General features: G+C 42.7%; 1 protein-coding gene across 9 annotated transcripts in view; it reads left to right on the top strand.

Moving 5' to 3' along the window:
- Positions 1 to 24,988, top strand: part of MAPT (microtubule associated protein tau) — a 1,213,302-nt gene that overhangs the window by 569,032 nt on the left and 619,282 nt on the right. The window contains exon 1 of one of the 9 annotated variants that reach the window (XM_044055181.1): positions 24,960 to 24,982. The exons of the other annotated variants lie outside the window; for them this stretch is intronic. The gene's annotated coding sequence lies outside the window, so the exon portion shown is untranslated. Of the gene's footprint in view, positions 1 to 24,959; positions 24,983 to 24,988 lie in introns of those variants that run through there. 9 annotated transcript variants of the gene reach the window in all.

Here is a 24,988-nt window from a genome sequence, read left to right as displayed (position 1 = left end):
GTCCAAGTTTGGCCCGGGGACTTCTGTATGCATTTCCTCCCTTCCCACTAATCTCTCAAGTGATACAGAAAGCTATCGCTCAGAAGGCCTCATTGATCCTCATTGCTCCTTACTGGCCTCGACAGGTATGGTTCCCCTTTCTACATCAATTTCTTTTGGGACGACCGTGGAATCTGGAGCTAGTTCCAGATCTTTTGATCCTTCAGTCGGGGCAGCTTCATCGCTCCCTCCCTCTCTGAACCTCACTGCTTGGTTCCTCCAGTTCCAACCTTAGCCAGGCTTCCTCAATTATCTCACTCTGTTCGAGATATTTTGATAGCTTCCCATAAATCTTCCACTCGGAAGATTTATTTGAGTAAGTGGAAGCGCTTCATATTGGGCTCAAAAAGGACATAGATCCTTTCCTGCTTCCATCAATTAGTCCTTGATTTTCTAGCTGAACTCTTCCATGCAGGTTCATCTCCCTCTACTCTTAAAGTTCAATTGGCAGCTATTTCTAACTTTCATGTGGGTATTTCTGAATCTACCTTAATGTCCCACAAGCTTTGCAAAGCCTTTTTGAAAGGAGTTTTTCTTCTCAGACCTCCTATAAGAAATCCTCCTTCTCCTTGGGACCTAAATTTAGTACTTGCTTCTTTGATTCTTCCCCTTTCGAACCTGCAGTCTCCTGTTCTTTAAAATTGCTATCATGGAAGATTCTTTTTCTGGTAGCTATTACTTCAGCTAGAAGAGTTTCAGAGCTTCAAGCACTCAGCTGTCGACCTCCTTATCTATTGTTTCATAAGGACAGAGTATCCTTACGAACTAACCCGTCCTTTTGCCTAAGGTGGTCTCGACGTCAAATCTAAACCAAAGCATTGACCTCCCTGTCTTTTTTCCAGAATATTCCAATAGGTCTGAACAAAAATTACACTGCCTGGATGTTCATCGTCAGTTGAGGTACTACATGGATAGAACAAAACAATTCAGAAAATCTGATCAGCTGTTTGTCTCCTATGCGGAAAGCAGAAAGGGACTTTCAGTTTCAAAGGTATCATTATCCAGATGGCTAACATCTTTGATTTCCCTTGTATATGAAATTAGACACCAAAAATTGCCTAATAAACCTAAAGCCCATTCCACCAGAGCTTTGGCTACTTCTTTAGCCTTCCAAGACAGACTGCCTATTGACACCATTTGTGCAGCGGCTACTTGGGCTACTCCTCACACTTTTATTTCTCATTATAAGTTGGATTTAGCTTCTAGGCATAGAGCTAATTTTGGTTCCACTGTTCTCAGGAGTCTGTTCCGTTAGGCCACCCGGGACAAGGTGCTAGGGACGCGGTCCCATCCAGCAAGAATGAAGGCGTGATAGACAACTTAACATATAGAAGTTATGTTCTTACCATAACGTTCCATGTTAGTTGTCTTCTTCTCGCCTTCTTCTTGCTGGATGGGTTCGGAGCCGACCTCGGCTCCGACTCGGCCACTCTAAAAGCTCGAGAGTTGGTTCCACAGGCTCGAGGCTCCCCTTATATCCCACAATGCTAGGCGAGAGTTACCTCAGATCTCGTTTGTAAGCTAACCACAGCTTATAAAAGTAAAAGAATAACTCTAAACAGAGTCCATCTCTAACAACAGGAAGAAAGAAGGGTGACCTACATCCTGAACCGGGAAATATGCACAATAGCATATGCCTAAGAAAGAGGTGGTAGAAAGAGAGGTCACAATCACAACTCCTCTAGGTCTGTCCAGGCCCGGGGGAAGGAGGGTGGGACCTAGAAGAAGGCGAGAAGACAACTAACATGGAGCGTTATGGTAAGAACATAACTTCTATATGTTAAGTTGTCTATCTCGCCTTCATTCTTGCTGGATGGGACAGCGTCCTAGCACCTTGTCCCGGGTGGCCTAACGGAACAGACTCCTGAGAACAGTGGAACCAAAATTAGCTCTATGCCTAGAAGCTAAATCCAACTTATAATGAGAAATAAAAGTGTGAGGAGTAGCCCAAGTAGCCGCTGCACAAATGGTGTCAATAGGCAGTCTGTCTTGGAAGGCTAAAGAAGTAGCCAAAGCTCTGGTGGAATGGGCTTTAGGTTTATTAGGCAATTTTGGTGTCTAATTTCATATACAAGGGAAATCAAAGATGTTAGCCATCTGGATAATTATACCTTTGAAACTGAAAGTCCCTTTCTGCTTTCCGCATAGGAGACAAACAGCTGATCAGATTTTCTGAATTGTTTTGTTCTATCCAAGTAGTACCTCAATTGACGATGAACATCCAGGCAGTGTAATTTTTGTTCAGACCTATTGGAATATTCTGGAAAAAAGACAGGGAGGTCAATGCTTTGGTTTAGATTTGACGTCGAGACCACCTTAGGCAAAAAGGACGGGTTAGTTTGTAAGGATACTCTGTCCTTATGAAACAATAGATAAGGAGGTCGACAGCTGAGTGCTTGAAGCTCTGAAACTCTTCTAGCTGAAGTAATAGCTACCAGAAAAAGAGTCTTCCATGATAGCAATTTTAAAGAACAGGAGACTGCAGGTTCGAAAGGGGGAAGAATCAAAGAAGCAAGTACTAAATTTAGGTCCCAAGGAGAAGGAGGATTTCTTATAGGAGGTCTGAGAAGAAAAACTCCTTTCAATAAGGCTTTGCAAAGCTTGTGGGACATTAAGGTAGATTCAGAAATACCCACATGAAAGTTAGAAATAGCTGCCAATTGAACTTTAAGAGTAGAGGGAGATGAACCTGCATGGAAGAGTTCAGCTAGAAAATCAAGGACTAATTGGATGGAAGCAGTGAAAGGATCTATGTCCTTTTTTTGAGCCCAATATGTGAAGCGTTTCCACTTACTCAAATAAATCTTCCGAGTGGAAGATTTATGGGAAGCTATCAAAATATCTCGAACAGAGTGAGATAATTGAGGAAGCCTGGCTAAGGTTGGAACTGGAGAAACCAAGCAGTGAGGTTCAGAGAGGGGAGGGAGCGATGAAGCTGACCCGACTGATGGATCAAAAGATCTGGAACTAGGTCCAGATTCCACGGTCGCTCCAAAAGAAATTGATGTAGAAAGGGGAACCATACCTGTCGAGGCCTGTAAGGAGCAATGAGGATCAATGAGGCCTTCTGAGCGATAGCTTTCTGTATCACTTGAGAGATTAGTGGGAAGGAGGAAATGCATACAGAAGTCCCGGGGCCAAACTTGGACTAGAGCGTCTCTGCTGGGTTGGCCTGGTAAAGGGAATAGAGTGAAATATTCTCTGCACTTGCTGTTTTGGGGAGTAGCAAAAAGATCGCAGCAAGGCTGACCCCACTTGAGGAAAATTTCTCCCACCACAGAGTCTTTCAGAGACCACTCGTGAGGCATGAGGATTGCTCTGCTCAACTTGTCCGCAATTTGATTGGACTTCCGGGATGTGCGTTGCTATCAGAAACCGCTGAGAAGAAATCGCCCATTGCCACAGTCTGAGTGCTTCTCGACACAGGGGTATGACCTGGTTCCGCCTTGTTTGTTGATGTACCACACTACAGACATATTGTCTGTCTGGATTGCAATCGTTCCCAAGGGAAGAGAGTCTTGAAGGGCTTGCAACGCTAAAAGCACTGCTCTCATCTCCAGAACATTTATGTGCAAGTGGCATTCGTTTGGTTGCCATGTGCCCTGGACCGTCCTGCCCTGATAATGCCCCCACCCGATCAGGGAGGCATCCGTTGTCAGAGTAGCAACCGGAGGGGGTGGAACAAAGGGTCTTCCCAACAAGAGCTGAGGGGAAGACATCCACCACATGAGATGATTTTTGCACGCCATGATCATAATGGTGTGAGACATTGGAAGTTCCTGGTATGACCATTGAGTAAAGAGCATCCATTGAAGGATCCGTGATATGGAATCTGGCTAATGGAAGCAGGGTATGGCCGCCATAATTCCCAACACTTTCAGAACTAATCTGGCTTTGATTCTGTTGTTGTTGAAAAGGAGTGAGACCAGCTTGTGAATGTCTGTTATTCTCTGATGTGTTAGTCTCGCAGACATGTCTACTGTGTCTAGATTTGCGCCTATGAAAGTAATAGTACGACAAGGCGACAAAACAGACTTTTCGCAATTTATTGAAATGCCTAACTTTTGACAAATGCGAAAAGTGTAATCCCTGGCCATCAGAAGGAGATGCTTGGTGGGAGCTGTGAGGAGCCAGTCGTCCAAATATGGAAACACCTGGAATCCTTGTCGTCTCAGGTGAGAAGCTACCACTGCCATGCATTTGGTAAACACCGGGGCAGTGGTGAGACCAAAGGGCAGGGCCGTGAACTGAAAATGACTGGTTCCCAGCCTGAAGCGGACGCATCTTCTGGAGCGCCTGTTCATTTTATGTGATAGTACGCATCCTGAAGGTCTATAGAGCACATCCAGTTTCCTTTGCCCAACAAGGGAAGGATGGATTGCAGCGTGACCATCCGAAATCTTGTTTTCTTGACTGATCTGTTCAAGATACTGAGATCCAAAATTGGTCTCCAGTCCCCTGTTTTCTTTGGAACTAAAAAGAACCTTGAGTAGATTCCGGATCCTTGCTGGTCTGCTGGAACTGGCTGAATTGCTCTTTTTGTAAGCAGTTTTGAAATCTCCAAAACCGCTAGATCCCTTTGAGCAGGTGGAACATCTGGAAGGGATTTTTTTGATTGATTTGGAATGCGAAGAAAGGGGATAGAATAGCCTTCGGAAATGATGGACTGTACCCATTTGTCTTGAGTCAGGGATAGCCAGGCTTCTGGGTACAGTGACAATCTCCCCCCGACTGCCTCCGAAGATGGGCAGTCGGGCAACATCTCAGGGATGCTGAAAGGGCTTGTCAGGGAAGGCTTCCCGATTGCCCTGGTTCTGCGGACCCCCCCTGCCCCTAGGGCGACGTCTACCATTGTTATTCCCGCCTCTGCCTCTGGCGGGGAAACGACTCTGTGCTTCAGGCGAAGTCCCTTGAGATTGTTTACGGAACCACATCTTTCCACCTTTCTGGCCTTTGGGGTAAGGCCTAGAAGGAGTAGAAAAACGGACTCCGACGGCAGAAAGGGTCTTGCCATCAGTTTCGCACCTAGTCAAGGTTTCTTTCACTTGAGGACCAAAGAGAGATGATCCATCAAACGGGGAGTTAGTGAAAGACGTCTTGAAGGGGTCCGCAAAATTACATAGCCGCATCCAGGCATGCCTACGTAAGGCCACACCTGTCCCTGCGGCTCTACTCGCTCCATCAGCCGTAAGAGAAGGCATGGAGGAGTTGGTTATGGAGTTAAGGGTAGCCAGCTGCGTATTCATCTTATCTTGAAACCCCGCAGCTGTAGGGTCCTTTAACATTTCACTCGCTTCCTTGATCAACCCCCTTTGAAGAGGTGTAAAGTGGCATAGGTAGTTCAGCTTAACGCATGGTAAATGTCGCTGACGAGAACATCCGCTTCCCGTACCTGTCCATGGACCTAGATTCCTTGTTAGGTGGATGGACAGGTACTGAAGGATCAGCTAGCTCCTTCTTAGTGGCAGCAGCTACCACCATAGCATCCACAGAAACTCCTTTTGTTAAGAACTGTTTGTCTGCTGGTGCCGTTATGAACTTGGAGGGCCTCCTGGGAGTGGGGTCCACTGAATCAGGAGCCGTCCATGCCTTCTTAGCAACCACCTGCATGAGGGGGTCAAAGGGCGGAGACACCCAGGAGGTGGAAGGGAGAGAGCCAAACGGCTCAAGGTACACAGATTCATCCTCCGAAGGGTTGAGGGCTGGCCAATTTCCCCTCTGTTTCAGGATCTCTAGTATGTCTGCAAATGAGACATCTTCAGAAGGGGAACGGGGAACCCTCAGAATCATCCAAATCTGTGTCAGATGTGATGGACTCAGGTGAGTCAATGTGTTTCCTCTTACACTTCCTCTTCCGAGGGGCTCTTCTGCCAAATCAGGAGAGGCCTCGGAAGAGGATGAAATCCCACAGGGGTTCCTGAGGAGCTGGCTCTCTGCGGTCCGGGATGAGGGAGTGAGTCGACTTGACCTGAGGCACCGTGAGGGAGGGGCGGACGGAGCCGACTGTGGAGTAGAGCCAGGCTCTAACACACTCCGCATGACCTCGAATGCACCCCTGTCAGGCTAAGCCAGAGGTCCCCGCTCCGAGCTAAGAACCTCCCTCGGCACCGACAGTGATGGCTCCGAGGCGATGTTGGAGCCGAACTCACCAGCGCAAGCACCGAGAGGAGAGGGTCGGACAAGGTCCGATGCCACTCACCCCTCGAGCCGAGGGAAGTCCGGTGCCGAGATTCTTCCAAGGAAGAAATCGGAGCCGACGACGGAGCCGAAGACAAATGTATCGGCTCCGACGCTATCACAGTCTCGGTTCCGACACGACCTGGCTCCGAGCTCAAGAGAGTCGAAGGAGGAATATATTGATGGACCAGGGCAGGCATCGACTGATGAGTCGGGCTCTGAAGCATCTGGGCCAGTGCCTCGGACTTAAGAAGTCGACTCACTACCCTCTGAAGGTCATGATCCGACAGCCTCGATGACCTAGAGGAGTGAGATCTTTGGCTCCGTTCAGACAGCAGGGGAGATCCTGGAGCCGAATGAATGGAGCCAAGAGATGGTGACCTGGACCTCTTCCTAGTTGTCGGCTCCGAAGGTCTGGTCGGAGCCGACACGGGAACTTAATACCTCGGCTCCAGCCGAGCCGAGGAACCACAGAAACTGTGGACTGAGACTCATCGGCTCCAGCCGGAGCCGATGTAGGCAGAGGTTTAGAAACCAGGTCTCGGCTCAGTTGTCGGAGCCGAAGACCTAGATGCCTTAGAGGGCTTCCCTGTAGAAACAGAAAGGGAATCCTCTGGCTTGAGTAAGCCCCTTAAAATCAATTTATTTTTTCTTTCCTGCAGGACCCTGGGGCTGAAGCCATGGCACACAGCACAGGAGTCCTGCAGGCGCAAAGGTCCCAGACAGTAGACACAAAGTGTGAGCGTCTGTCAGAGACATTTTCTGACAGCACGCATCACACTTCTTGAATCCGGAGACCTTTGCTTCTTTAGACATAACTACAGGTGTAATCACACACAGTCACAAACACACTAATTACACCCTGTCTAATTAAAATATATAATAAACCACTAACTAGGTTTTAAGAGAAAAATAACACACACTCTCCACTAGGGAAGGAAAAGAGGCCTGAAGGCCCAAGGGAAGAACTTAAAGTTCTTGAGGGAAAAAACAGGAATTTTAAAGAAAGGGATAAGAATTTCTCTAAACTAAGGGAAATACGTAAAAATATTAAAATTAAAGGGGTTTTAATAGACTAAGTACACTAGAAAGTCACTTACCAAGAACCGGTAGAAAACCAACACCTCGATAGCTGTAGCGGCAAACGAGATCTGAGGTAACTCTCGCCTAGCATTGTGGGATATAAGGGGAGCCTCGAGCCGGTGGAACCAACTCTCGAGCTTTTAGAGTGGCCGAGTCGGAGCCGAGGTCGGCTCCGAACCCATCCAGCAAGAAGAAGGCGAGAAGAAGACAACTAACATGGAACGTTATGGTAAGAACATAACTTCTATATTTGCTCTAGACATAGCACTACTACTGCCCTTATATCCTTCATTAACTCTATTTCTCTGGCCAGAGATGACAACAAACTCATCTCTTGATTATTCCTAGACCATTCAGACACTTTCAACACTGTTTCTCACTCACTTCTACTGAACAAACTGACTAACCTTAACTTCTCCACTACCACTGCTGTCTGGTTTTCCAGCTACCTCAATGATTGACTGCAGTCAGTGAAATGGCACTCTGCTCTCTCTCCCCTCCTCTCCCAGTTAAAATGGGTGTTCCCCAAGGATCTATTCGTGGCCCACTACTATTAAATATCTTTACTAATCTAGTCTATTCTTCCTGCCCTCAGTCATTCCTTGTACAATATGCAGACGACTCTGCAGTCATCATTATTGATGACTGTCCCTCTGAACTCATGTCAGCTACTCAGGCATCCTTTAACTCAGTTGAAACCTGGCTCTGCAATAACCAGCTTATCCTTAACCCCCCAAAAAAACTAAACTCTTACTCTTTCTTCCCAAAAATGTTAACCGCCTTAAATCCACTTTCTCTATATAGTCTCTCAATAACACTCCAATCTTGGTGGAATCCAGCAGAAAACTCTTAGGTGTCATTATAGACAATCAACTTAAGTTTGACTTACATGTAAATAATTGTATCAGAAAGACTCAACAAAAGTTGGTCCTCCTATACTGAAACAAAAAGTTTCTCACCAATGAAGCATGGATGTACCTCACAAAGCACATGCAGCAGCTGGGGAGACCACAGAGATTCCTCACCCAGAGAATAGAGGGCCTCAAAGATCTACCCTACACAGATAGGCTAAAAGCCCTGTCCCTCTACTCAGTCTCATACAGACTCCTTAGAGGTGACCTCTATCTGGCATACAAACAAATCTCAGACCTCGCCTTGATGGGAGTGCTGCATATCCGCAAGTCAAGCTCCACTCTAGTAACCCGCATGTGAGACCTCAACCTGGTCTGTGACACCAGTAGGGCTTGTTGGTGGGACAGATTTGGGTCCCAGAGACTCCCCATTTTGTGGAATAGACTCCCTCTCCACGTAAAGCAGAGTACCTCATTAAACTTTTTTAAACACAACCTGGATAACTGGATGGGGAACAGAAAATACACCTGTGGGATTCCACCTATTCCACCTATGTTCCTGCTGGACAGTGGCATAGGGTGCTGACTTGTTGGAACATGGGCTAAATTCTTGACTAGGCTTGTAAGGGCCTCAGGGCCAATAGCCTAGTAACTTCCTATGATCCTATGAAAAGTAACCCTCTCTTGTGCTTATCTTCGACCCAGTCTAATGTATAGCTCTCAAATTCTTACAATCTCAACTCCTCACTCCTAACTAAATTAGAATTAACCTACGACAAGGTAGCTAAATTTGCTGCACACCAAACTTACAAATCCCATCACTGTCTCTCGCTAAAACACTTAAACTGGCTTAAATTACTCCACCAGCTTCTCCTCTCTCAGCTCCAGATTATTCACTCTATCCTATTTCAGCCTTCCTACAGTCCTAATTTATCTCCTCTCGTCACTCATTATTCTCCCACTAGATCTCTCTGGAGCTCCGACCAAAACCTCCTACAGATCTATAAAAGCAAGACCAAATTTGGATGCAAACTCTATAGCTACCCTCCTACCATTTCCTGGAACAGGCTCACATTAGAAATTAGGTCCTTCAAACAACTTAAAAAATTCAAGGCAGCTACCAAAGAATATTTAAAAAATCACTGGTCTTGCCACTGTACTCGCCCTCCTTAAACATCCTTTCAGTCCATCTGCTACCTGCCCACTACTTTTTAAACTCTAGCTCTTTCTAGGTTCATAGGTTCATACTAGGCTATCTGCCCTGAGGCAATTATAAGCCTAGCCCGATTCTGTATGGCTTATGCCACCCCTTGATTTGAGTATACTGTGCCCTTTAAGGTTTAGTTTACTGTGCCTCTGTCTAATAGTGACACGGAAGTAATCCCTGGGACAAACCTACGATCCCCCATCCACCTATCGAGATTCTTCTTGAAGAGATTCAGTGAGGTGCTCTGCCTCACATGAACTGGAATTCTATTCCAGAGCAAAGGGAGCCTCTGGGTTATGAACCTGTCCCTCCAGCAAGTTCTATTTATTTCTGTGCTGAGGTTCAAGTCCCTCAAGCGCGTGGCTTTAAGGGATTTAGATTTACTGAGGTGGAGAATGTCCATTAATTCTGGATTTGACATAGCTTTGTATGTCAGGCATAGATCGCCTCGAAGTAGGCGGTGTGCAACTGAATAGAGCTGGAGTTTTTTTAACCGAGCAGCATATGGCATCTGTTTGAGACCCTTGATCCTCTTGGTGAGATACTGTTTGGGTCTTTCTAATTGCTGCAGGTGTCGGGTAAGGTACATCCCAAAAGGGGCATTGTATTCTATGATGGGCCTGATTAGGGATGAATAAAGGGGCACGATTACCTCTCTTGATCTAGATGTGAAACCCTTCGTGATGAGGTGGGCTATGTAGAAGGTCTTTCTAACCACTTTGGCAATGTGGTTTTCAAAGGAGAAATTGCTATCAACTTGGGTCCCCAGGTCCCTAATAACTTTCTCTGTACTTAATGGGTTTCCGCCTATGTGGTAATTTGTGGGCACATTGTTTTTGCCAAAGGGTATGACTATACATTTTTTGGCATTTAGCTTTAGACCATGGCGCTGGCACCAGTTATCTGTCTGTGTGAGACCTTTTTGAAGGATGTTTGTGTTCTAGCCTTCTTTATCTAGTTTATTACCTGCCAGTTTAAACCATAAACTGTAAACTCCTTACATAAATATTCAGTTTATGTATCTCTTACTTATCTCTTCAATCTTCGATGTATGTTAGCAGCAACTGATACTATGATTTTATGTTTTCTTCCTCCGTTGTCAGAATTGTTTTCTGATATTACATTTTATTGTTTCCATTTAAATTCTTTGTACAATTCTGATGTTTTGTTGTTGCTTCTGTAAATGGTTATTGTATAATTAGTGGAGCTTTTCTCAACGGGCCTCTGCTGAAAAAGGGCTATTCAGCTCAGTTGGACAAACCCTGTCAATAAATGTTAAATAAATAAATAAATATTAATCAATGCTGGAGTAGTCTTAGCTGTATGGGTTATATCCTAGAAGAAGCAGAAAACTAAACATGTATTTGCTTTTCCTCAAATTCCTCTGGACAGGAACAGTTTACTAGACATGACTTAGGGTCTAATTCAGGTTATTAATCTTTTGTATAAGGTGGTTTCTGGTAAAAGAAAAAAGGCTGTCTCTTTTCCTGAAGAGATTTTAGATTCTAAAACAGGATAAAAGGACTGATGCAGCGTTTTCTCACCTGACATCTGATTTCTAATTCAGATTCAGAGAGCAGCACAGTATCTGATTCTCCCTGTGAGGGTTTCTGTTCTTTTAAGACTGTTAACAGAATATGCCAGTATTTTCAGTTACAGAATACCGAGAGTGAGCAGTTACAAATGGAATTTCCAGAACCTTCACCCATTGCTCAAGTGCTGACAGCATTTCAGAATGTAGGTGTTACTGCTTGTAATTTTCCTTATAGTTTTTGATCCAGCTGCTGCAAAAGTTATCAGAAAGTGTGATGAGAGGGGTAAGCTGGTATAGAGAATTATTGTTTGCCACAGTTATGCATGTGCCTCTGGAAAATGGAATTTGATCGGTGCCAAGGACAGAAAAGGTCAGGACACAACTAAGAGTTCAGGTGTCTCCACTTAGGATTCTTAAGTAACAAGGTGTTCAGAGTGCTGTCATGTGTCTGTTGACGTTTGACAGAAATGCAATGGTCCAGAAGTATCAAATCAAAGTATCGTAAGAGCCAGCTTGATTGCCGAACTCAAGGTAAAAAACTTGTAACGATGGCTCAGAATGCAGTCTGTAAGAAACCAGAAGCTGCTTTGTCGTAACCCTATGACTTTGTAACAGTGCCATTGCTAGGAGTTTTAGAAGGGGTCTGTTTAGTTGGGCTTTGGAGCTGCTTGGCCCCAGAAGCGTATGGAGTCTGATTTCCCTGTGATGTATATTCTAGTTTATTTCGATTGTTGTTTTTTATCCATTAATAATAAACTTCAAGTGAGTAAATTAAAAGCACTGTTATTGATAAATATTGTTTTGAGCAGACATTATGAGGTTTCTGTATCAATGCTCTCAAAACTATGAAGTTTAACTAGCAAATAGTAGTTTTCCAAGTTGATAAAGTTTTCTTTGAAAAATGAAATGTTCTAAACTGTCGTGTAGATTTTTTTATTTTCTTAGGGTGATGTTAACTGCAGCAAGAGGAAGCAGCAGAAAATATCAAGTTTCCAGTTTTAGGGGCTTCTTTAAATAACACTGACAGAATTGTTTCCTGTTGCCTTGTTTCAAGTCACTTAGGCAAAAGTTGGGTTAGGCTGAAGTCTGAATGAATGTTTCTACTTATCATATGCAACTGTTTGTTATGAAGTTGTGGGTGAGTGACTCTCCAGTCATGCAAAAGCTACCTTGCATGCCTTCATTTCATTAGTTAGATTGTTCCTTATGTCTACACACAAATGACTCAGTGTGATATGTTGTGAGTTACCAACTTACAGGTATTCATTTCGCCATGTTTTTTGTTATTTACTTGACAGCTTAAAAAACAATAAATATTTTTTTAAGAAGCTAAACAAACACAGAAATAAAAATGACATAAACAAGATGGAAGTTTTACATGGATTTTCATCTTAGCAAATAAATTAAGAAATGATGTAATTACAAAGTCTGACTGAAGATTTTACATAATTAACAGTTAGCCTAAAGCAGCCAAGACCATGGAAATAAATGTGTAAAGGAGCAGGGGTCTAACAGGGAATAGAGGGTAGTAGATATGCAGGAGGCGGACAAGAGTAGGTGAGATAATGGGTAAATAACAGATAGTTATTAAGAAAATGCATAAGTGAAGTGTACAGAGGACAAGGAGTCCTCACATGAAGGAGAAAGGGGTATGCTGAGTGCTGTAAGGAAGCACCTGGAGAGCAGCATAAGCTAGGAGAGAGGTAAAAATAAAGGAAAAAAGAAAAAGTTAGCAACACAGAAAGTCATAGCATCATACGTAATGTGGCAGGAAAGTAAAAAACTTATGAGGTTGATCGTGGACACTTTTGTAGTTACATCATGTTCTGTGGGACAAGAAATTACTGTAAAGGAATGACTAAAAATGGTAAATTTTGTGGGGAGACAGGAGCAGAGTGTGAGAAAAGAAACAGGTTTAGGATCATGAGAACAATTCTTGGTTCATAGGTTCATAGGAGGTTACTAGGCTAGCAGCTCTAGACCCCTTACAAGCCTAGCCATGTTAATCCTGAGTTACCTCAGTTGTCTTTGGTTAGATGGTAGTAACTCACCGAACGAGTCTATGATCAACACCGACTACCCCTGTCCATGAGGGACACGGGTGCCACCTCTGCGGTGAATTAGTAGTCTCCCATCCATTTGTCCACGTTGCACCTGAATAGGGACAGTAAGGAGCTCTGCTTCACATGAATTTATTCGAGAGTAGCGACAGTCTCTGGGAGATATGTGCCTCTCTAGCATGTTCTGTTAATATACTAACTAGGTTAAGATTCCTAGAGCGAGTCACTCTGGTGCCGTTTGACTTGTGGATGTGCAGCATTTCCATCAGGGCAGAGTCAGAGACTGTATTGTAGGCCAGGCACAAATCGCCTCTCAGCAGCCTATACGATACAGAGTACACTGACAGAGCTTTTAGTCTATCCACACAAGTCATGGTTTGGAGGCCCTGCATTTTTTGGTGAGAAACCTCTCTGGTCTCTCCAGCTGCTGCAGGTGTCTGGTGAGGTACATCCAGAAGGGAACATTGTACTCTAGTAATGGTCTGATAAGGGTCGAGTACAGTGGAGTTATAACATCTTTAGACCTGGATGTGGTGCTCTTACTTAAGTGATATGCAATGTAGAAGGCTTTCCTTACCACTGTGGAAACTTGGTGATCGAAGTTCAGATTGCCATCTACCTGTGTTCCCAGATCTCACACCACTGGGTTTGAATTTGGGGGTGCTGTCAATATTGTAATTAGCAGGGAATTCTGTTTTGCCAGAGGAGATAATCATCTTTTTTTTTTTTTTGCGTTTAGTTTTAGAGCATGGCTTTGGCACCAGTCATTTGTTAGTGTTAGCCCCTCCTGTAATTTGTTAACATTGTTGGGGGGCTCAGTGATTGCACCTAATTTGTAATCATCAGCAAACTTGGTAAGCCAAAGGCCACCCCCACTTTTGGTGAGTACTGTGTTTAGGACATTTGAGCCCCTTTTAGTTTTGAAGACTATCTGTTCCAGAGCATTTGTGTTGACAAAATCCAGAACATCTGGGTGAGCATGTTCGTGCTCATGTATGTTATCCAGTCAACGGAAGGATAGTTGAAATCTCCCATGACTAAGCTGTTGGGTTGTATGGCGAGTGACTCCAGTAAGTCCAGGTAGGTGGTGTGCTTTTTTTGGTTCATGGTGGGTGACCTGTAGCTAGCAATGATGTGGTAGGGCATTTTGCTTATAATTAATTGGACATGGAGTAGTTGAAGAGATTCGTACTGTTTGACCAGTGTTGAGGTGTACTTGGCTTTAATAAAGATAGATACACCTCCACCTTTGGTTCCTTCATGCTTATTTTGAGATTTGAACATGTTCATAGGAAGGTACTAGGCTGTTGGCCCTAGGGCCTATGTAAGCCTAACCAAAAAGGTACCCTGGCTTTCGCCACCAAAGAAAATTATTTTCCTGTGTCCCTGTCGAGCAGAGCCACAGAAGTGATCCCGGGGGTGAATTTCCTATTTCCCATCCAATCATCAAGATTTTTCTTGAAGAGTGCTAATGAGGAGCTCTGTTTGACATAGATAGGTAGTCTGTTCCAGAGTATGGGAAGTCTCTGGGACAGGAATCTATCCCTCCAGCATGTTCTGTTTATTGTGGTGACAAGGTTTAGGTCCCTACAGCGTGTAGTTTGGAGGGAATGGGATTTCTTTAAGTGGAGCATGCCTAACAGCTCTGGGTTTGACATAGTTTTGTATGTTAGGCAGAGATTGCCTCTGAGTACGGAGTAAAGTTGGAGTTTTTTGAGGCGGTCTGCGTAGGGTATCTGTTTGAGGCCAGTAATACTCTTTGTGAGGTATTTCTGTGGCCTCCCCAGTTGCTGTAGATGTCTTGTGAGGTACATACCAAAAGGGGTGCAGTACTCTATAATGGATCTAATGAGTGATGAGTAGAGAGGAACAATGACCTCTTTTTGTCTGGATGAGAAACCTTTTGTGATGAGGTGTGCCATGTAGAAGGATTTCCTGACCACTGTGGCAATGTGATTATCAAAGGAGAGACTACTGTCCACCTGTGTCCCAAGGTCTCTTATCACACTTTTGGTGTTAAGTAGACTAGCACCTATGTGGTAGTTCATGGGTACAGAGTTTTTACCAAAGGGGATGACCATGCACTTTTTGGCATTGAGCTTCAGGCCATGGCTTTGACACCAGGCATCTGTCTCAGTGAGGCCCTTTTGTAGGATGTCCACATCGTTAGGTGTTTCGATTATGGCTCCCAGTTTGCAGTCATCTGCAGACTTCGTTAGCCAAAGACCTTCTGTGTTAGCCTGTACTTCAGAGAAGTATATACCAAACAGGAGAGGACCCAGAACTGAACCCTGTGGTACTCCACTTGTCACTGGTCTGAAGTCGGATTTGGTGTGTGCTACTTTCACAGTGTGGGTTCTGTCCATGAGCCAGTTGGCAACCCATCTTGTGACATAGGGATTTATACCTAGTTTAGTGAGTTTATCTATAATTCCAGAGTGGGGGATGGTATCAAAAGCCTTAGCGAGATCTAGATAAGCTGTGTGAACCACCTTACCCTCATCTATGGCTTTGGTGACTGCTTTAAAGACGTCTATCAGGTTTAGGAGACATGATCTGTCTTTTACAAACCCAAACTGGGTGAGGTCCAGAGTTTGGAGATTACCAATGTCTTTGTTTATGAGTTCCATGATGGTACTTTCCATGGCCTTGCAGACCAGGCTCGTCAGGCTAATGTGGCAGTAGTTCCCGGGGTCCGTCATGGCTCGCCCTTTGTGGAGTGGGATAACCATTGCGGTGCACCATTCAGTGGGCGCAAAGCCTGAGGTGAGGCTATGACTGAACATGGCACTTAGGTGGGGTGCCAGTTCGTTCTGTAGTTCATGTAGAACGCAGCCTGGGATATTGTCAGGTCCCATAGATACTGTGTTCTTGGCTTTGGAGAGTGTGTTTTTTACCTGTGCAGCCGTGATTACAGGAACTTTGCATTCTTCTAGTAAGGCATTGTAGCCTTGCATTGCCTGGGTGCTGTCTGCATCATTGAACCTTGTCTCAGTGACTGCACAGAAGTCAGCATCTAGATTCCTAGCATTAAGCAGCAGGACTTTGAGTTTGTACCAAGTGGATTTTGTTACATCGGAAATTTTGTTGTTTTTACGTTGCCTAAAAAGGCACTATGGGGGAGGCTGGTGTCTTTGCTAGTTTTTGAAAGCCTAGAGGAGACAAGTGTAGACCACCTGTGTCAAAGCAGCATGACCTGTCGACCATGTCTTCCAAGGCTGACAGATACTCGATTGCCGTGGACTGACACCAAAGGCTATGAGAATTGTTGAAGTCAATCATTTTTTGTTTATATTGTGGCATCATCCTGACTGAAGGTAGGATGCTGCTTAGGTCTAGGGTAATACTTGCCTCGGACACATAATCTGAGAGTTCAGCCACTTCTCCCTTCATATATTCCAGAGAGGTATGTCTCTAGTCACTCACCCCAACATGGACATAACACAGTCATAATGTTACTTGTTGTTGAGTGGCTTGAGTGCATGTATGATGTGATGGATCCTGGCACCTGACCTTGTCCAGCCTGGTGAGGGGGACATCTGTCATCTGTATATCTCACTATGGAGTTGCCTATGACCAAGACATTAGGTTTTGAGATCTTTTGCCTTAGGGACTTATTTTCTGAGACACTGGTGTATGTGTTATTATGTGCAGTGGTTTCTGTTCACATAGCAGTGTGTGCAAGTGGTTTGCATTTGGGAGGTCTCTGATATTTTGGTAGGCTTCTAGTGAGTACCTTCATGTATGTGGGTTTATGTGTCGTGACCTTTTTCTGTGTGAGAGGTGAAGTGTGTGTGCTGACAGTCTGTTTGATGTCCAGTTTGTTGTTACGTGAGGGAATTGATTCCAATCACATCTCTTACATAGGGTATTTGTTTTAGGAGTAAGTGGTTGTCAGTATACATAAGGCAATTACTACATTGCCTCAGGATGTCCATGCCAATCAGGCTGGCCGATGAAATGATGGGAAACTGCCCGTCCATTATAGCAGGTTTTTACTGTATGTACTATTAGGGAAGGGAGTGGGCTAGTTTGATCAGTTTTTGCACTAGGGCTAACAAGGGTGCTTGTTCTATTGAAGGCTATGGTTGATACGTTTGGCAGTGCTGCTCAGTGCACAGCTGAGTTGCCCATAGTGCAGGAGGGAAGCATGGGAGGGTTCCACTGACAGATGTCTAGGGAAAATTTGAGTTTCAAAGCATTTGCATCATTACAGGGCACCGCTAATCCCTGTTGCGTGGTAAACTGCAACATTCAAAAACGAGACTTAAATGCAGGCAAAATGAAAACACTTTTAAGCTAATCTGGCAATAGGAAAGCACACAATGAACCTTCCTCTAGCAATCCCCAGCTCAGACAAGTCTGGATCCACACAGTTCTGCCACAAGGGTGCAGGGGAGCCCTTCTTAATGTAAGATGGCTGGTTTAGTGCTCAAGTGTGTCAATAGGCTGGATTCAGCAGGTCTGACTCTAGTCTATGCTATCTAGGTATCAAAACCGTGCAAATCGAGTGCAGAAAAGTGCAAACAAATACTTAGAGCCCTTTTGTGTGTTTCCTAGCACAGAATGACCAGGTAAACACCTACTGGCTCTAGATGAATAATCCCAGTCCCCCTAGTGTAAAAGCACAGTAAAGGGGTGTCCAGAGTGAATTGCTACCACAAACAAACTTAAAAGGAACGAAATGCTACCACAAACAAATTTAAAGATATGGACACAGCAGTGTACTTTAAACAGCTTATAAAAGTGTGATTATTTAATAAAAGTACTTCAATTTGAATAAATGAGCTAAGAGACACTCAATTGTACAGAATTTATAAAGGCAATAAAAACATGATACATTGCTTAATAACCCTACAGCCAATAAAACTGCATTCAGAAATCTCAGGTGTTTCCCCAACATAAACACACCAGGCTACCTCCCAGTGCACTAGATGGAAAATCTACTGACCTCTTTTGATGTCAAAACAAGTGTTTGATAGAGTGTAAAATACACTACTTTATCCAACAGATACCTAGATAATGAAGTAGCCATGTGAAATGAGGATGTCCCTAATGAGAAGACTTCTTGCAGCATCTGGAGATGAAATGATGGAGCATCGTACAACTAGGGGTAGACTGGAAAAAATGTATTTGTGTGTGTGTGTGTGTGTGTGTGTATATATATATATATATATATATATATATATATATATATATATATATATATATGAATATGTTGTTGATTAGAGGCTAATGGTGTCATTTGCAGAATCCTTTCTTAATATTGAAGATGGACCTAACTAAGAGGAAATTGTGTGGGAGACCATAAAAGAGAATAAAAATGATGGATCAATAATCTAAAGCCATATTGAATAAAGAAGCAGTAACTAAGAAGTGAATGGAAATGTGTAGGGCTTTTTTAACAAGAAACATCTTTATTAAATTATCACATATGACATAGGCAATCTTATATTTATATATATTTTGGGATGTACCTTACCAGACACCTGCAGCAACTGGAAAGACCCCAAAAGTACCTCACCAAGAGGATCAAAGGGCTCAAACAGATGCCATATGCTTCCCGGGTTAAAGAAACTCCAGCTCTACTCAGTGGCATACCGCCTGCTCAGAGGCGATCTGTACCTGACGTATAAAGCCATGTCCAACCCGGAATTAATGGACATGGTGCATCTCAGAAAATCCAAATCCCATTGAGCTACGCGCTCGAGAGACTTGAACCTCAGCACTGAAATAAATAGGACATGCTGGAGGGACAGATTCATAACCCAGAGGCTCCCTTCACTCTGGAATAAAATCCCAGTCCAGGTTAGGCAGAGTCCCTCATTGACTCTCTTCAAGAGGAATCTTGATGAGTGGATGGGAGATCGTAGATTTACTCCGGGTATCACTTCTGTGTCACTGTTAGACAGAGGCACAGTATACTAACCTCGAAAAAGGGCATAGCAAAATTCATTTTAAAATGGGTGGCGAAAGCCAAACACACTCTGGCTAGGCTTGCAAATGCCCTAGGGCAGATAGCCTAGTATGAACCTATGAACCTATTTATATAAATGAAAACAATCCCACCCTGATAAAGTTGTACTTGCAAACATTATACATTACAAGCCACATTGATACAGTTGTAGTTGCAAACATTATTCATCGCTTATAATATAGCTAGTCATTGTCAGTCAAACATTATATAGCTAATTCAAATCCTGCCTTCTTTTAAACCTCTTTCCTCCTCTGCATGTATTGTTCCTACAGTTCCTATTTTTAACTATGTAATTTCCCCCTGCCCTTTTCTAAAGACCCCAAATCCAATTGTTTTAGGTCTGTTACTATGTTCACTACTTCTAGTACAGTTGATTAAGACTTTAATTTCCATTTCTAGTAATTGCTTTTTTGGCAGCCATCATAATTAGACTTAGCAAGGCCTTACTATTTCTAGGCAATTCCGATTCGGTATCATAGCTGAAAAAAAGTCATTTCCTTAGTTATACGAGTTTGCTCACCCAGTATTTCTGACAAAGCAGTCGAAGTTTGTATAGCTTTGGTTAAAAGTTGTAGTAGTGTGATAGTTACTTTCCAGAAGGTGATCACATCCTGTATAAATAGTAGAAATATAACAGCTATTCATTTATTTGGGAACTCTTGGGCAGGAAGGGACAGGTTTCTGAGATGATTTGCGCAGAGAACTAAAGCTCTGACTTATTATTAATGAGTAGTTTACTGTTCCAAGGCTACAGGTTTTGAATCTTTCAACCTTCATTTGCAAAGTGGGTGATCTTGATTAATATACTTAATCAGATATTGCTTTGGGGCAATTGGGATTTTAGTCTAGGCCTCTTAATGATCTCCTGAACTGTGTGCCTAGTAACCACCTATGAGCCTATGATAAAATGATATACAGCAAGACACCATTGAAAATGTAGCAAGGGAATACAAGGCTTAAAGTGGAGTGCTGGGGGCTGTCTTTGTCGACGGCACTGGCAAATGTCTTGATTGCTCAGAAAGTCATCAGAAATTAGTCATGGAAAAAAGCAGGTCACAGAAGTGTAAGGAGGTAAGTAACAGTAATTTCAAAGATCATAAAAAGAGAAGATCTGTCTTGCAGTGACATTGCTTTTTTAAGCACCTTTATTAAACACATATATTACACAGTGACATAAGTACACATACAGTTATAAAAAAGAAAACAAACCATTATTAAGAATTTTCCTTTTCATGCATTATACACATATGAATTCTTTCTTAATTATTATTCACTTTTAACATTATACAGATTGCTCAAGTCCTGCCTTCCCTGAAATTTCACTTCTCCTCCTCTTCCTCCTGAACATTCTGCATGGATTATTCCTACATATTCCATTTATTTGTATGTAGTTTTCTCCTTTACTTTTGTAAATTACCCACATCTACTTCTTTTATCTCCTTTACATCCACCAATTCTGTTACTTTGCTTTAGATTTTGATTTCCATTTTCTAATTGCTCTTTGTCAGCCCACAGCATTAAACGTAGTAGGGTCATATAAAATCAGGTTTCCCTTAAATGTAGTTTGTTAGACATAAGTACAATATTCTCTTTGCTTAGGCCTAGAAATGCAGCCATATTAAAGCAGGCCTATGTCTTCATTTTATATTTTACATTTAAATGCAGTTTCAGTGAATGCAGTTCAATAGAACGGAAGGTTTCAGTGAAGGATACAAATGAGCTCAAAGAAATATCCTTCAGTCTAAAAGACTGATAAAGATAAAATGTGCTAACAGAATGTACAGTATATTGAGTATAAACAGATCTTGTTTAGATAGTATGAAGCTTGGGAACCAAGGTTAAAGAGGTGTGTAGAACTTGTAGGAAATGTAGAGTTGTGGTATTATCAGCACAGAAATCAGTAAGTTAGTTCTGACTGATAACGCAGAAAGTCATTGCAGTGCAGTCCATGGAAGTCAGTAGAAGAATGTCAGTTAGTATTAATTCTGCCATTCAGGAAGAAATGAACAATAGTGAATACAGAAGCTATGGACAGTATAATACAGAAGCTATTGACATTACAGTTCAGTTTGTTTCAGATTATCAGCACAGTTATTAAAGAACACTAAGATTTGAATTGGATGCTATAGACATCTACCTCTGCTTTATGTTGCGACTACATAATAAACCACTTTCATCAGATTTTGTTTGCAGACTTTTATTCTGTAACGAAGAAGATTTCACACGTAAATGAGAAACAAATATTAGGCACTTATTCGCATAGATCTGGGTAATTAAAAGATACACACATTCATTCCAGTCATCCAAGCTTCAGTACAGTATCTTACAGTTTCATACAGATTTTTGATTTCTTACAGACCACACAATGTCTAGGCAATTAATTTTCTGTATCCCAGCTCAAAAGAATAATTTTCTTAGTTGTAATAATTTGCTTCTCCAAAATTTCCGACAAAGTACTAGGTAGGGAATTTTTAAAATCCACCAATTCATTGCATTCCCAAAAAACACATTCTTGGGTAACCCACTGTTTACCATTGTACCTTCAACAAATGTTATCTACCTGCATTAAGATTCTCTAAAGTTTGACATGAGGTACAAAAATATATAAGTACTTCCATGCAAAAATCCTAAACTTTCTACATTTTGTTGCATATTTGGGAGCCATACAAATTATATCTGGCAGTGAAGTTGCTGTCAGTAGCTATAAAAGATCAAATCATACAGGATAAAGAAAGAGTTTTGCTGCTGATACCTGCAAGAACTTCAGGTATTGCACTGCACCTCTCCGAAAACACTAGATTTACAGTAGTTGATGGTTTTAAGGGAGTTAATTTTGAACTATATGTTGATTGCTCAGACTGAAGAGCAGTTTCAGTGAAGTCAGACTGTATGTATGACTTTGTGAATGTGCTTTCCTGTAACAGATAATATAGTAGATAAAAGTAGTAATCACTAACTTACTTAAGTGAGAAACTTGGAGCTCTGCATTAAGTTGAAGGAGATCTCCTGTGGAGTATTTAATTTATGATGATAATCATAAAACAGATAATGACAGAGAAGAAACATAGGTTCATAGGTTCATACCAGGCTATCTGCCCTAGGGCATTTATAAGCCTAGCCAGAGTGTGCTTGGCTTTCGCCATCCATTTTAAATTTATTTTGCTATGCCCTTTTTCGAGGTTAGTATACTGTGCCTCTGTCTAACAGTGACACAGAAGTGATACCCGGGGTAAACCTACAATCTCCCATCCACTCATCAAGATTCCTCTTGAAGAGAGTCAATGAGGGACTCTGCCTAACCTGGAATGGGATTTTATTCCAGAGTGAAGGGAGCCTCTGGGTTATGAATCTGTCCCTCCAGCATGTCCTATTTATTTCAGTGCTGAGGTTCTCAATGGGATTTGGATTTTCTGAGGTGCAGCATGTCCATTAATTCCGGGTTGGACATGGCTTTATACGTCAGGCACAGATCGCCTCTGAACAGGCGGTATGCCACTGAGTAGAGCTGGAGTTTCTTCAACCGGGCAGCATATGGCATCTGTTTGAGCCCTTTGATCCTCTTGGTGAGGTACTTTTGGGGTCTTTCCAGTTGCTGCAGGTGTCTGGTAAGGTACATCCCAAAAGGGCATTGTACTCAATTATGGGCCTGATGAGGGATGAGTAAAGAGGCATGATGACCTCCCCTGATCTAGATGTGAATCCCTTCATGATTAGGTGGGCTATATAAAATGTTTTTCTAGCCACTTTGGCCACGTGGTTGTCAAATGAGAGATTGCTATCAACTTGGGTCCCCAGGTCCCTAATTACTTCTTCTGTACTTAATGGATTACCACCTGTGTGGTAATTTGTGGGCACTTTGTTTTTGCCAAAGGGGATGACTATACACTTTTTGGCATTTAGCTTGAGGCCATGGCTCTGGCACCAGTTGTCTGTTTCTATGAGGCCCTTTTGGAGGATGCTTGTGTCGGCTGGAGAGTCGATTATGGCGCCCAGTTTACAGTCATCAGTGAACTTGGTCAGCCACAGTCCTTCCGTGCTGGCCTGTACCTCCGAGAAATATATACCGAACAAGAGAGGTCCCAGGACTGAGCCTTGTGGGACACCACTTGTAACTGGTTTGGAGTCTGACATGGCTCCAGCAGTTCTAACCATGTGGGTTCTGTCCTTGAGCCAGTTTGCAATCCATCTAGTGACATAGGGGTTTATATTTAAGCTGGTGAGCTTATCTATAATGCCCGAGTGGGGTATTGTATCGAAGGCTTTTGCGAGGTCCAGGTAGGCTGTGTGGACCACCTTCCCCTCGTCAATGGCCTTGGTGACTGTTTCAAAGAAATCAACCAGGTTTAAGAGGCAGGATCTGCCCTTAACAAAGCCGAACTGGGTAGGATCCAGTGTCTGTAGGTCCCCAATATCTTTATTTATGAGGTCCATGATGATCCTTTCCATAGCTTTGCAGACCAAGCTAGTCAGGCTTATGGGGCGATAGTTTCCAGGGTCCGTCAAGGCACCACCTTTGTGGAGAGGGACCACTATTGCTGTACGCCACTCTTTGGGTACATATCCTGTAGTAAGGCTGAGATTGAACAGTAGTTTTATGTTTGTGTTTTGCTCTTCTTGGAGTTCATGTAGGACGCAGCCCGGGACACCGTCTGGTCCCATTGATGCTGTGTTTTTTGCTTTGGAGAGGGCGGCTCTTACCTGAGCATCTGAGATGGCAGGGGGGCAGCACTCTGCTGGGATAGATATTTGCCCTTTTGGTGGGGGGGGGGAGTTTGAGCTGAACCTGTCAGCTAGGATGTTGGCAATGTCTGTGGGTTCAGTGTATTTTGTGTCATTTTGGACTAATTCTGAGCATATCTGGGAATTACCACCCAGGTTCCTAACATAACTAAAGAAAGCCTTGTGATTATCCTTAGTGTCCTGTGCAATTTTTCTCTCGAAGCTGGCCTTAGACAATTTTATGAGTGCCCGTAGTTTTTTGCTAATACTGATCAGTGATGCATCTTATGTTTTTATTATGCCACAAAATATTTGTTCCTCTAATACTTCCTTCCTTTTGTGGTTGAACTTGTAGTAAAACAAAAGTTTAAAATTTCAGTGGAAATCTTTTTCCCTTGGGACTCTGTAATCGTAACTGATGACTTTGGGGTCCATGAATGTGGTATGTGAGTGAGGGAGAATTTGTTTGGTCTATTTATGATGACAGACATAAAAGCAGATCATGGCAGAAATAGTCATAATTTTTAATATTCCATAAGGCTTTTGTTACCCTGGTATGTTCCTGCTTATTGTAATGGTGTTAGCAATGAAGTAGAAGTATAAAAGCACCGACAGATGTTTTCTTTTAAAAATTGAATTAAACTTTTGCACATCCGCTTTTCATGATGTGAAAGCTTCTGAAAGATATGCAGTTCAATTTTTGTTTTAATTAGGATGTGGATATCATTTATGGTGCATGCAGGCAGACTGTTATTTGACAGTATTCACTAAGTGTTGCTACAAACATATGCAGGGCAGAGTAAAAAAGTTTCTCATCCATTTAGTTTTAAGAATTGTTAGGCTGGGTGTTGCTGGTGCAGTTTGATAAGGAGTCGGTTTGACAGCCATCGACACAGTCAGGAATAGATAATTAAAGTTTAATTATTGTGGGTAGGCCTGTACAGAGAATTGGGGCCACCCCATGGTCTTATCTCTGTTGCAATGTGACAGCAGAAAAAAAAAAAATTCAAAAAAGTCACATTTCTGGTATTTGCCAGCAGTCAGTCATCTGCAAGGTAAGACATTAAGTTTCTTCTAAGTGATGTAAATTAAGCAGTAGTTTTAAAATTAAATTTCTTATTGTTTTTGGATTATTTCTGTGCTGAATGTTTCAGAATAAAATTAAAGTAATGACACCTTGAGGCATCTTTCATCTACCCTTTATTTTAATACAGGTTTACATCATGTTTACTATTACAGAGAACAGCGTGAAACTGAAACAGTGGTAAAAGAAATGGAAGTAAACATAGTTTCATACTCAAAATGATATCATTTTTATTCTTGTAGTCAGTACAGGTTAGT

The sequence above is a fragment of the Protopterus annectens genome, chromosome 13.part0, assembly GCF_019279795.1.
Source record: "Protopterus annectens isolate FY-2018-M chromosome 13.part0, PAN1.0, whole genome shotgun sequence".
Classification (NCBI taxonomy): domain Eukaryota; kingdom Metazoa; phylum Chordata; order Ceratodontiformes; family Protopteridae; genus Protopterus; species Protopterus annectens.
This window is presented reverse-complemented; position numbering and strand designations above follow the sequence as displayed.